The following is an 11,072-nucleotide window of genomic DNA, read 5'->3' on the forward strand; positions in this document are numbered from 1 at the left end:
ATAAGAGGATGTGTTATAATTGTCAATGAGACAATTATCCACCAGAGATCAAATGACATAGAAATTACCAACCACAGGTCACCGTACAGCCTTCAACATTGAGCAAAACATGTTTATCAGTAAACCAAATCATAATGAATAAATTAAAAATAAATTGCTTTGGATACTATCCCTTTCAAAAAGGCTATGAAGAAGTTAGAGTAACAGTTTAATGAAACTCATTGTTGGTTTAAAACTGATTAGTGATGCTTTAAAAACTTTAACTCTATACTAAGATCTGCTAATCAAGAATGCACACTGTGAAATGTCTGGTTGGTATTATTCATTATTGAATTACTGTTGAAACTCTGTTATATGACGATTTTAATACAAGTATCATATTAACTTAACATTATCAATGTTCTAAGAAAATGAGGTCAGTATTAGATGAACCATGTCAGACAGACGAAAGAGAGAGAATGGAAACAAAAAAATCATAAATTTTTCCATTTGTAAAGGGGTATAACTCAAAAACAGTACAAGTGACATCAACAAAATTCAAATGTGATATATATTTTATGGTAATAAGCATTGTGTATAAGTTTCAAAACATTTTGTTGAGGCTTACTTAAGTTGAAGAACGGGAACGAAAAATTCAGCAATTTTTCTATTTGTAAAGGGTATAACCGTAGAACAGACGTACGTAAGGACAAAGGTTCAACTTAGTGACCCCTTGATACAGCGGGGGGGGGGGTACATATTATATCTGAGAAAATATACATCAACTTTCAACTGTATAAGAGTTTGTCCATGTTTGTATGGAATATGGTGGAAAAGGACATCATCTTGTCTACTAACTGTTTTTTTAAATAACCAAACTGAATTGTTTTTGTATAAGGCAAAGATATCGCATCTATATAGTTCTCAAATTATATATTTTCCTAGTGGGCCTTGATGAAAACTTGCTGGTCCTAACTATAATATATTGTTGCAAAATTTGATTCTCAAACCTTAGGAACGCCATGTGCAAATATCATTCATGGAATTTCGCAATATTTTATTAATATTTATATTTACACATTTTTGTCAAGCTCTTTTGAATTAGTTAGATTTATCATTTTATTAAAATAGAAAGAACGGTTCTGTAGTTTTATTCTTCAATTTCAATTTGAACACAGTGAAATTAACATAGTAAGTGTTTGCATAAAGGTTTCCATACATGTAGATTTACATAGGAGGTGTATGTGTACATAGTTTGACTCTGTGCATTAGTATATACATATCAGTAGTTTCGATAGTTACATGAAAAGGCATTTCATTTTAGAATAGTTGATATAACATGCAAATATCACTTTTTTTTTTGTCTCCCGCGTAATACGTTGTTGGGAAATACCGGGCGTCCGTCCGTCTATGTTATGTGTCTGTCCGTCTGGCCGCTCCTGTGTCTGTCCGTCCTGTCTTGGTAGCGCTCTCGCAGGTACAAATCTTACCAGATTTTTACGAAACGTATACGTTATTATCAGCAATATTTAAAACAAGTTATATATATGTGTGGCCAATCGATTTAAAAAAAAAACCAGTTATAATCCTTGATGTCCCCACAGCGACCTCACATGTTCAATTCTCGCCAGATTTTTTACAAAATTTATACTCTACGTTACTATCAAAAATATCTTAGATAAGTTCTATAATGATAGACTTTTTTTAAAGAGTTATGGAAATACTAAATTTATGGAAAGTAGCCGCGTTAGCGCTCTCAAGGGAACACTTTATTTTTTACTAATATACTATAAGTAGTGACCTTGAAGGTCTGTTTGGAATATTTAGTGTACAATGAATAAAACTTGTATCTCCCCCACACACGCTTTTTGTCTATAATTTGTTTGAAAGAAGAAAAAAATGGGTTTTTTTAGTTATTGCCCCTGGATAGATACAATACGTGCAACGCGGGGAACAACGGAACTCCATTCTTTTATTATGTTTAATTCATACTATAGAAAAGAAAAATGAATGATTTCCCTCCGATGATCATTGCTTTTGCAATAGAATTAATAGTAACTAAAAACCACACAAAAATGTATCGTCAACTAGTATTGATCACTTGAGGAGTATTGACCAGGCTTTCTAACTAACCAACCTTTCCTTCGAAGCTGTTTGGTGAATCTTGCACACTTTATATCTTAAGTGTAATTGGCAGAAGCTTTTTTATGATTAAGAGATAATGCTTGAAGCAAATTTTCGACAAAGTCTTTTATTTTCATTTTCAGAATATTCTTGATAGAACGGACATAGTTTTTTTTACAGTTAAAATTTAAAAACAGTCTGAGATTATGTATTTTTGACATAGATTGAAATGAAAGTTGGACAGAGGCTAATCTTCAAGACCATGAAATAGCATCTAAAGATTTTCTTTTAATTTCAATTTGCACAAAACGGGTGCATTAAGAGACGCAGCAATCCTACATACAGCCATCAGACTTTCTGAATTCTGCTGTTTGGTTGGGTTGTTGTCTCTTTGACACATTCCACATTTCCATTCTCAATTTTAGTTAATAGTTAAGTCTTTCTTTTGCATCAATAAGTCCTGAATAAAATACATTGTTACCAACAAATTCACCTTACCTTCAATAGGTTTTAGTGCCAACCCTAAATGTATTCAAATACAATATAATATTGTGAAAATACAATGCTTTGCATCTGAAAATAGGGGAAGGGGTACAAACTATTGACCTTTGAAGAAATGTCATGCTCAAATGCTCAAAATGTTCACAATTAGATACCAACTTTTTACTTGATAAATTTAATAATTTTGAATTTACATGGATTAAATTTTGTAAAAATGAAAAAATTAAAGTGTTTTTATTTCTTTCCGTGTATCTCAAGCTTTGCAATGCCTTTCAGTCATCAACTGCAAAGTAGCTGTACATCTCTAAAATGCAGGACTTTTTTAATGTCTAATGTTTAATGTGATGTTACACCACTGTCCCATGTGAGGTGGACTTTAAGGGCGTTTGATCAGTATGCTCGGCAGGAGAAGCTTCCCTCCGTCGGCACACCCGGACTTGTTTCATGTGTAGTTTGTACTATTTACTCAGTGTTTGATCTATAAAGTGTGAATTGAAAATAAAAAAAATTGCCTCTAATTGATAAATCAAATGCACGCTCAAGTGTTTATAGAAAGTATATATGAATTAAAATAACTTTATTGGACGTTTCGTTTTCTATTCAAAGGACGTCCACGTCATCATTTTTAATTGTTGTCATAATTGCAATAAATTAGTTTTTCACAATTTCTGTGTTTTTGTCTCTAGTTATCAGTAGAAATACAAGCATTTTGACATGTAATTAATAATGTCTTTCCTAGTAAGATTTTGAAAACAAACATAAAAATTAAGGGGAATTTGCGATGTTTTTTTTTTTTTGTCGACAAAATATATCATGTATTTCGACAATAACAGAGAAAGGTCGTGCAATCTCAAATAATGATACTTCCGTAAACTTAGAGTGCCCATATGTTTCATGTCATTGCGTCGTAATGTTGTATAAAAGCTGAAAACAGCAGCGAATTCAGTCAAAGACTGTCATTCAGTAGCAGGTAAATTTACATGAAATTTAAGTACAATTTGATTAAAATTAAGTTAATATAAACATTAAAAGATATGGCGAGATTGCCAATGAGACAACTTTTACGCATTGAATGCAGAGTTCTTGAAGTTTTAAAAGATAAAAAGACAAATGACGTAATACAGTCCTAAGCTCGAACCAATGCTGCGCTTCATGCAAAGCGTAATGTTGGTCTTACATTCTTCTGTATATTCAAAATTTATATGAATGAAATAAAAATGATCAGTTTCGAAATAATAACTATGTAGTAATGTTTAAGTATCGCTCGTGGTACATTATGTATGTGATTTCAAATATATTGTTTTTTTGACAATATGAAAGTTTGTTATATCAACACGTGGCATAGTGATAAAGATTATATAAAACTAAGACCATTGATAAATATTGGTATAATGCATTTAACGTTTAGTTACACATGTTACAAGACTGATGCGCCACATGTGGAGAAGGATCTGCTTACCACCTGGGCTTCCAATTTTTTTGCAATGGCATTGTCAATTTGTTTTGGACTTATGAGTTTGAATACCATGTTTGTATCTTTCACTTTTCTTTTATGAATAAGAAACTGTAAGTAGGATTTCAAACGTTACATAAAAATAAACAATACAAAATATCTAAAGTTAATTTCACTTTAAACTAGCGAAACTTCTCTCTATTCAATACCGATTCGCTATATTTGCATGGAGACTCATTTTCCTCTTAGTTAAGTGTACCTGAGGTATCGACATTTGACCATTTAAATATATGCCAAATAAAAAAAGGTACATCGGAACCTAAATTAAAACGCCTTAATGGTTCAATTTTTTGGGGGAAAAACATAAAACCTAATAGACTGAATAGAAATATTGGTCAATATACCTTTTCGAAAATACAAATTATGCAGAAATTTCAGGTTTTGTTGAGGAAATAACGGAAAACTAAATGATCAAAGTTTAAAATGTTTATGATAACACATTCCTTTTAACATGTTTAATGTGGTTTCGGAAAATAAACATAAGAATAAGGGTCTTACGCAAAGCGAAAATATAAATTACAACATACAATGACCGGGGAGATATCAACAGTTGTTTTACCGTTACAAAACAAAATGTTTTGAAATCAGTTGCATTAAACGCCAGCACAAATATATATAAACAATGATAAAGGTCTAAAATATTATAGTAATATGATATTGCAATCGTATTTGGAACATCAATTATGTTCCTAACTAAAATATAAGATTTTTATTTCCATTATTGTAGTTTCTAGCAAAGCATGAAAGGAACAATGCAGTTTTCTCTTTGGATCGTGTTATACCTGCTGTTAGTGTTCGTTGGAGGTAATAATATATAACGACCACCTCAAATGGTAACGTTTCGTCCGTATTTATTGCTTTGAAATTTGTTGCTTATACATGAAAATACATACATGTCTACGACACATGTTTTGGATGTTGTAAAGACTCCATTAGCGTTGGATCGGAACTGCTCTTATTGATAATATATTTAGTGTTTCAGTACTTACATGATTTATATCATTACCTGTACAATCAAATCTTCAAATTAAAAAAATGATAAATTCTCTAAAAGAAACTAAGGATCCAATTTCCTCCGACAAGAAGGTAACAGATTATCCAGGAAAAAGTTTAGTCATCATTTTTTTATAAAATTTAAAATCCTTGTTTACAGAAATCTACTTTTTATATCGAATGCAGATGTTTGTGCATTTGTCTTTTCTCATATTTGCATAGGTAGTAAGAAAAATTAACTAACTGGCCGATAACCAAATGTAACCTACATATCATATATCATAATGTATATAAATGAAATATTTGTCATTTATCAGAAAAACAACTTACAGTCTTTTTTAAATACTTATATATTCTTTTAATCTAGTCAACCTGACAAATGAAGCAGCGTTTGAAGACAATGCATTTATTCAGAAGTAAGTTGAGTTAAAAATTAAATTTCTTAATCGTTTTAAAAGAAGTAATAACAATCATTTGTTTGGTTTATTGCTTCGTTTGTTTAGGTTTATTTTAGTATTAGTTATTTCTTTAAAAGGGAAATCCCGTGATATAATACTCAAACAAAACAAACATCTACGGTAAACAATTATTTAAGATGAAGGAAAAAATGATATCCCAAAGTATATAGTTAAAAAAATCTAGATTTCAGATAAATACGATTTAAAAAATTGGGAAAAAAGAAAGCATACGCACTTGTATATTCAAACACCAACACGCATATATGTGACTAGCCATGAGATTTCCAGGCTTATGGAGATACCTAGGCTAAAATGGATTTATTGTATATTTATCAAGTACAGACTGGAAGAAAACCATGTCGGGTGCTTCGTGGCGGAGAGCTCACATTGAGTGCTGCTTGTTGTTGTGTTTAACCGTTAACACGGTGTGCTCTATTTTTCGCTAAGTATGCATAGTCAAGAGCAAAGACTGGTCGGCTTTGAATCATAATGATTGGTGCCGATCAGATGACACATGAATTTCTTTGGATTGTTACCTTGTCAGCTTGTAAATAAAAAAAATATGACTCAGTGTGTGTGACTATAACTGAACAGGTTTTGTTTTATAACACATTGAAGTTTTCTTATCATGATTATCCATTTTTCATGTCAGGGCCTTTTATAGCCAACTTTACGGTATGGGATCTTCTTATTGTTGAAGGCCGTATGGTTGCCTATAATTGCTTAAATCAATTTTTACTTTGGTGGATAGTTGTTTCATTGGCAATCATACCACATCTCCTAATTTTATTATTCTATATAAATGAAATGTATATACTAGTAACTGTAGCCTTTTTTTATAACGAAGCCAAAACCAGTATGAAATAATTTTGCCAAACAACCGACTAAAAAAATGTGCAGGGGTTTTATACATTCTTAATAATTCATAATAATTGCAATACTTTGTTTATAATCACATAGTAAATAACATATACAGTGAGTTTCAAACTTATCCCAATATGGAGGGAACTGGCAAAATGAATCGTGAAGTAAGTCATGTCGCAATTTGCTGAATTTTTTCTCAAACAAACTCATGAAATAATAAAGCCCTTATACTTAGAGGTATTTTCCTAAACGGTTGTACATTAGTAATAGCTTTCCAGAAATATAGAATGTATTTATACATCTGAACCCCCCAAATGTATAATTGCACACGTCCATACCGTCAACTTTTTTCCCTGAGAGACATGTTTTGTTTTCAGTTAGCTAACATAATCTTAGACAAAATGCTAAAAAAAATTCCAAAAATAAACAGTTTTCAATTCGGAAAAATCTTTCAAGAATAGAACTCATACCAAATTAATCTCCTGCAAAATTGTAACATTAAATATTTGTAATTAATTAGATTAAAGTAATTAAATTGTTATCTGGCCAGCGACAAATAGCATATAAATCGTTGAACATAATGGAAAATATACAAAAATAGTAGACAATCTTGTTGAATAGTACAGTATTATCGATTATTGGAATAGATATTAATAAGAAAAGTTTACATGCAAGTACAAGGTACCTTTGTTAAAAATACGGACTAAGAAAAATATATTTCAATAAAATATCGCGCTTTAAAGACAACAAGCCTAACTTCATGCTGCCGAAAAATACTATTAATTCTCATGTTTAAAAAAAACTTATAATGATATTTATATTTGATTTAAAAGTACCTAAAATCTTAATTCAGTATAGGAATAAACTTGTATGTGTCCATATAGTCAATATATAATTTAAAATTATAAGGTTAAAATACTTGACGACGTTTTTCCAACAATAACGTGTTACCTTCATAAGCCTTGAAATATCATAGCGAGTCACATATATGCCAGGTAACACCATGGTCAAAATTTTGAAAAAAAGACAAAGAGACAATTAGCAGTCAACTTAATACTACATAGCAGCAACACGATCTTCGTAAGGATGATTAGCTCGATCTTAATCATGCAACCATCGTTTTGATCTTAAAATCATGTAATAAGTCGTATTCGATGTTGGCAAACCAACATTAACAGTTGTAATTGTATTCAAAAAGATGCCATAAATGACATTAAAAGAGGATATGCGTTAGTTTGACAAAAGAAAAATTAACACTTGATGTACAAATAAAGTCAGCTTTAAATTTATGACGGCAACACATCATTTAACTATTAATAAAGACAATCATTAACAGTGTACAGTACATGTAAACAAAGACTCTTCACAAAATAGTTTAAAGAGTTAATTTGATTATAAAGATAAACTTTCCTAATAAAATAAAGGTTAATTGTCAGAAGTTTAACATACGAGAAAGTATAAACAGTGATACAGATGATTAGAATACCAAAAGACTAAGGTATGATAACAATAATTATTTTCAGTTCAGCCTAATGCAGTATATGTGTCCTTTAATCCAGTTGATAATTCTATAATGTAATTCAAATATAGTTTGTAATATATTGTATGAAGACTCATTGTTGAAGGCCGTAATGTTGCATATAATTGCTAACATACACTTCATTTGAACTTTGGTAGATATACAGTTGTCTCATTGGCAATCATATTACATTTTCTAATTTTCATATATATATTACTTTAGGATTGCGCAAGATCTTATTTTCTCTGATTGTTAATGACGTCTTTACACTTAATCCATTGGATGGTGGATGTGTTCTGATTGCTATTTTCTTCCTTGACACATATATTTTTTCATTAGTTGCGTTTTGTTTTGAACTAGCTATATCAGTAACTGTGAATACTCTCAGATCTGTACTTTGTGTATTTTGTGTTTTAGTTCGGGTTTGTATGTGTTTTGTATCGATCGGATGAGTTATGGCAGTTTCAATTGATTTTTATAGTTTGTTCTTATGTTGTACCGTTACAATGTTCAAGATGAAGAGAAGACTTTAACGCCAGCAAACATGTTAACAAAGCCACATTCTGCATATGCCTGTCCAAAGTCAGGAGCATGTAATTCAGTGATTATCGTTTGTTGCTGTATATCATTTTGTTTTTCATTTATCGTTTTTTTACTTAAATCAGGCCATTAGTTTTCTCGTGTGAATTGTTTTCGTCTGTCATTTTTTGGGTTTTTATAGAGAACTATGTGGTTTGAATTGTTCGCATTGTTAAAGGTCGTACCGTGGTATATAGATGTTAACTTCGATGTTATTTTGTCTCTGGTAGAGGGTTATCCCATGTCAATCATACCGCATCTTCTTATTTTATATTAACATTACGCATTACATATCAACAAAATACACAACAAAAATATAAACAAAGTAATAAAAGAGGGACAAAAGATACCAGAGGGACTGTCAAACTCATAGATCGAAAACAAACTGACAACGCCATGGCCAAAAATAAAAAGACAAACAGACAAAAAATAGTACAGATGACACAACATAGAAAACCAAAGACTAAGCAACACGAACCCCACCAAAAACTGGGGGTGATCGCAGGCGCTCCGGAAGGGTAAGCAGATCCTGCTCCACATGTGGCACCCGTCGTGTTGCTTATGTTATTACAAATCCGGTAAATAGTCTAATTCGGTAAGTCACATTCGTAATAAAATTTGTACTTACATGAGGAAATCGACAGGTGCAACATGTGGGGTAGGATATATTCCCTTACGGAGCACCTGAGTTTACCCAAGTTTTTATAGGGTTCATGTTGCTCAGTCTTTAGTTTTTTAGCTTGAGTTTTGTGTTCTGTTATTTGTCTGTTGGTCTTTTTTTTCTTTTTTAGCCCTGGCGTTATCAGTTTATTTTCGACTTATGAGTTTGAATGTTAAAACTAAAAACAAAACAAAAATGTTGAAAACAAAAGACTAATTTAATCGCACTAGATGAAACTCTTTGAGTGCAATTATTCATAATTGTGCGTGTAAGCTGTGTATTTTGATTATTCATCTATTCGCTATATAGATGATATTGTAATGAACTTAAAATAAAATTATCGATGTAGAAGTAATGAGATGTTGTATGACTGCAAATGAGACAACTATCCACCATAATTTATAATGCAGTGACGTTAACCAACAAATCCTTCTAGTAGGTAACTTGATTAAACGATACCTCAATGTTATTGTTCACTCCAATGTTTTACAACTCAAACATGTATGTTAAGAACGTTTGCAGTTGTTCGGATGATACAGCCACCACGGATATTTGTACTTGTATTTACGATTATCGCACGTTTTTGTGACAAATGTTGCAAAACGTTTATCGATTGTACAGGTATATATCGATTTAAAAACTTAACGATATATGATAATATATTTGTTATCGATTATACTTTGTTTTGTGTTTTGTTCAGGCTCGTTAAAAGAGCAGCAGTATGTGGACATGATGGTGATACTTGTTCCTCTTACCGTCGATGCTGTGATAACCATTATTGCACTTATGGAACCTGTTACCGTTACGGCAGGTGAGTTCGGTGATTTCCGTTTTAGAAAACAAATTTTAATAAATACTCCTCAGTAAAGCGTCACGACTTTTATAGAACTGAAACACATACATCCGTACAGCTAAGAGCTGAAGCTGAATAGAGCCCTTGAAAAAATTAAAGATGTTTAAAAGAAACAGCAAATATAGACCAATATCGAGTCAATTACGTCATAAAACAATCGGTTCTTACTGCAACGTAATAAGATAAGCTATGTGAAATGTCTGGAGAAATGTGTATTTTATGAGTACTTGTGGTTAACATGTGTTAAGAAAATTGCGTATTGCGCATTGCCTCAGTAGATTGCGGAATATCTGATCATACATCAGGATATTTATATTCACGAATTTTTAGACATACGTCATTCTCAACAATATAAACGATTAACATCGTGTTTGAATAAAGATTGAAATGATCGAAAATACATTTGGATATTTTTTTATGTTTTAGGCGAGAAAAAAGAAGTTTCGATATATGTAGTCCAAGATCTTGCGGAGATAGTGATCGTTATTGCTGTACTGATTACACTTGCTCCTATGGACAATGCATCACCAAATACGGCAAGTGAGTTCGGCCATCTATTATTAACAGGTACTGTCAACCATGAACATGCTGATGAGATGTTCTCAAGGAAATATTGAAAGTTTCAATGTAGAACTTTGAAAATATATTTCAGATAAAATGGAGTTTATTTTTTTCTTGACTTATTGCAATTTCCAGGACGATTTGTACTTATTGGCAAGGCGATGTTTGTTGATTTTTAGTACAAAGTTTTGTCAGTTTAAATACGTTGCTTACGTAACTGCTCACAACAATGTTTATGGAAGAAATCAACATGTATAAATGTGTAATATACATTACTAAAAGAAGTATACTAAACATGGTGGTTCCCAAAACAGAGCCATCCGATACAATACCACAGTATTTTTCTAACTCGGCTTCCAAGGAGGAAACATTTGAAAAATCATCGGTCGGCTCTACAGTAGTCACTAGACATAACATGCGTATTTCAGCTGAATCCGGCCTCCGGGTGCGAGATTTTCTCGTTGTGT

Source organism: Mytilus californianus, unplaced genomic scaffold, assembly GCF_021869535.1.
Source record: "Mytilus californianus isolate M0D057914Y unplaced genomic scaffold, xbMytCali1.0.p SCAF_6, whole genome shotgun sequence".
NCBI lineage: Eukaryota > Metazoa > Mollusca > Bivalvia > Mytilida > Mytilidae > Mytilus > Mytilus californianus.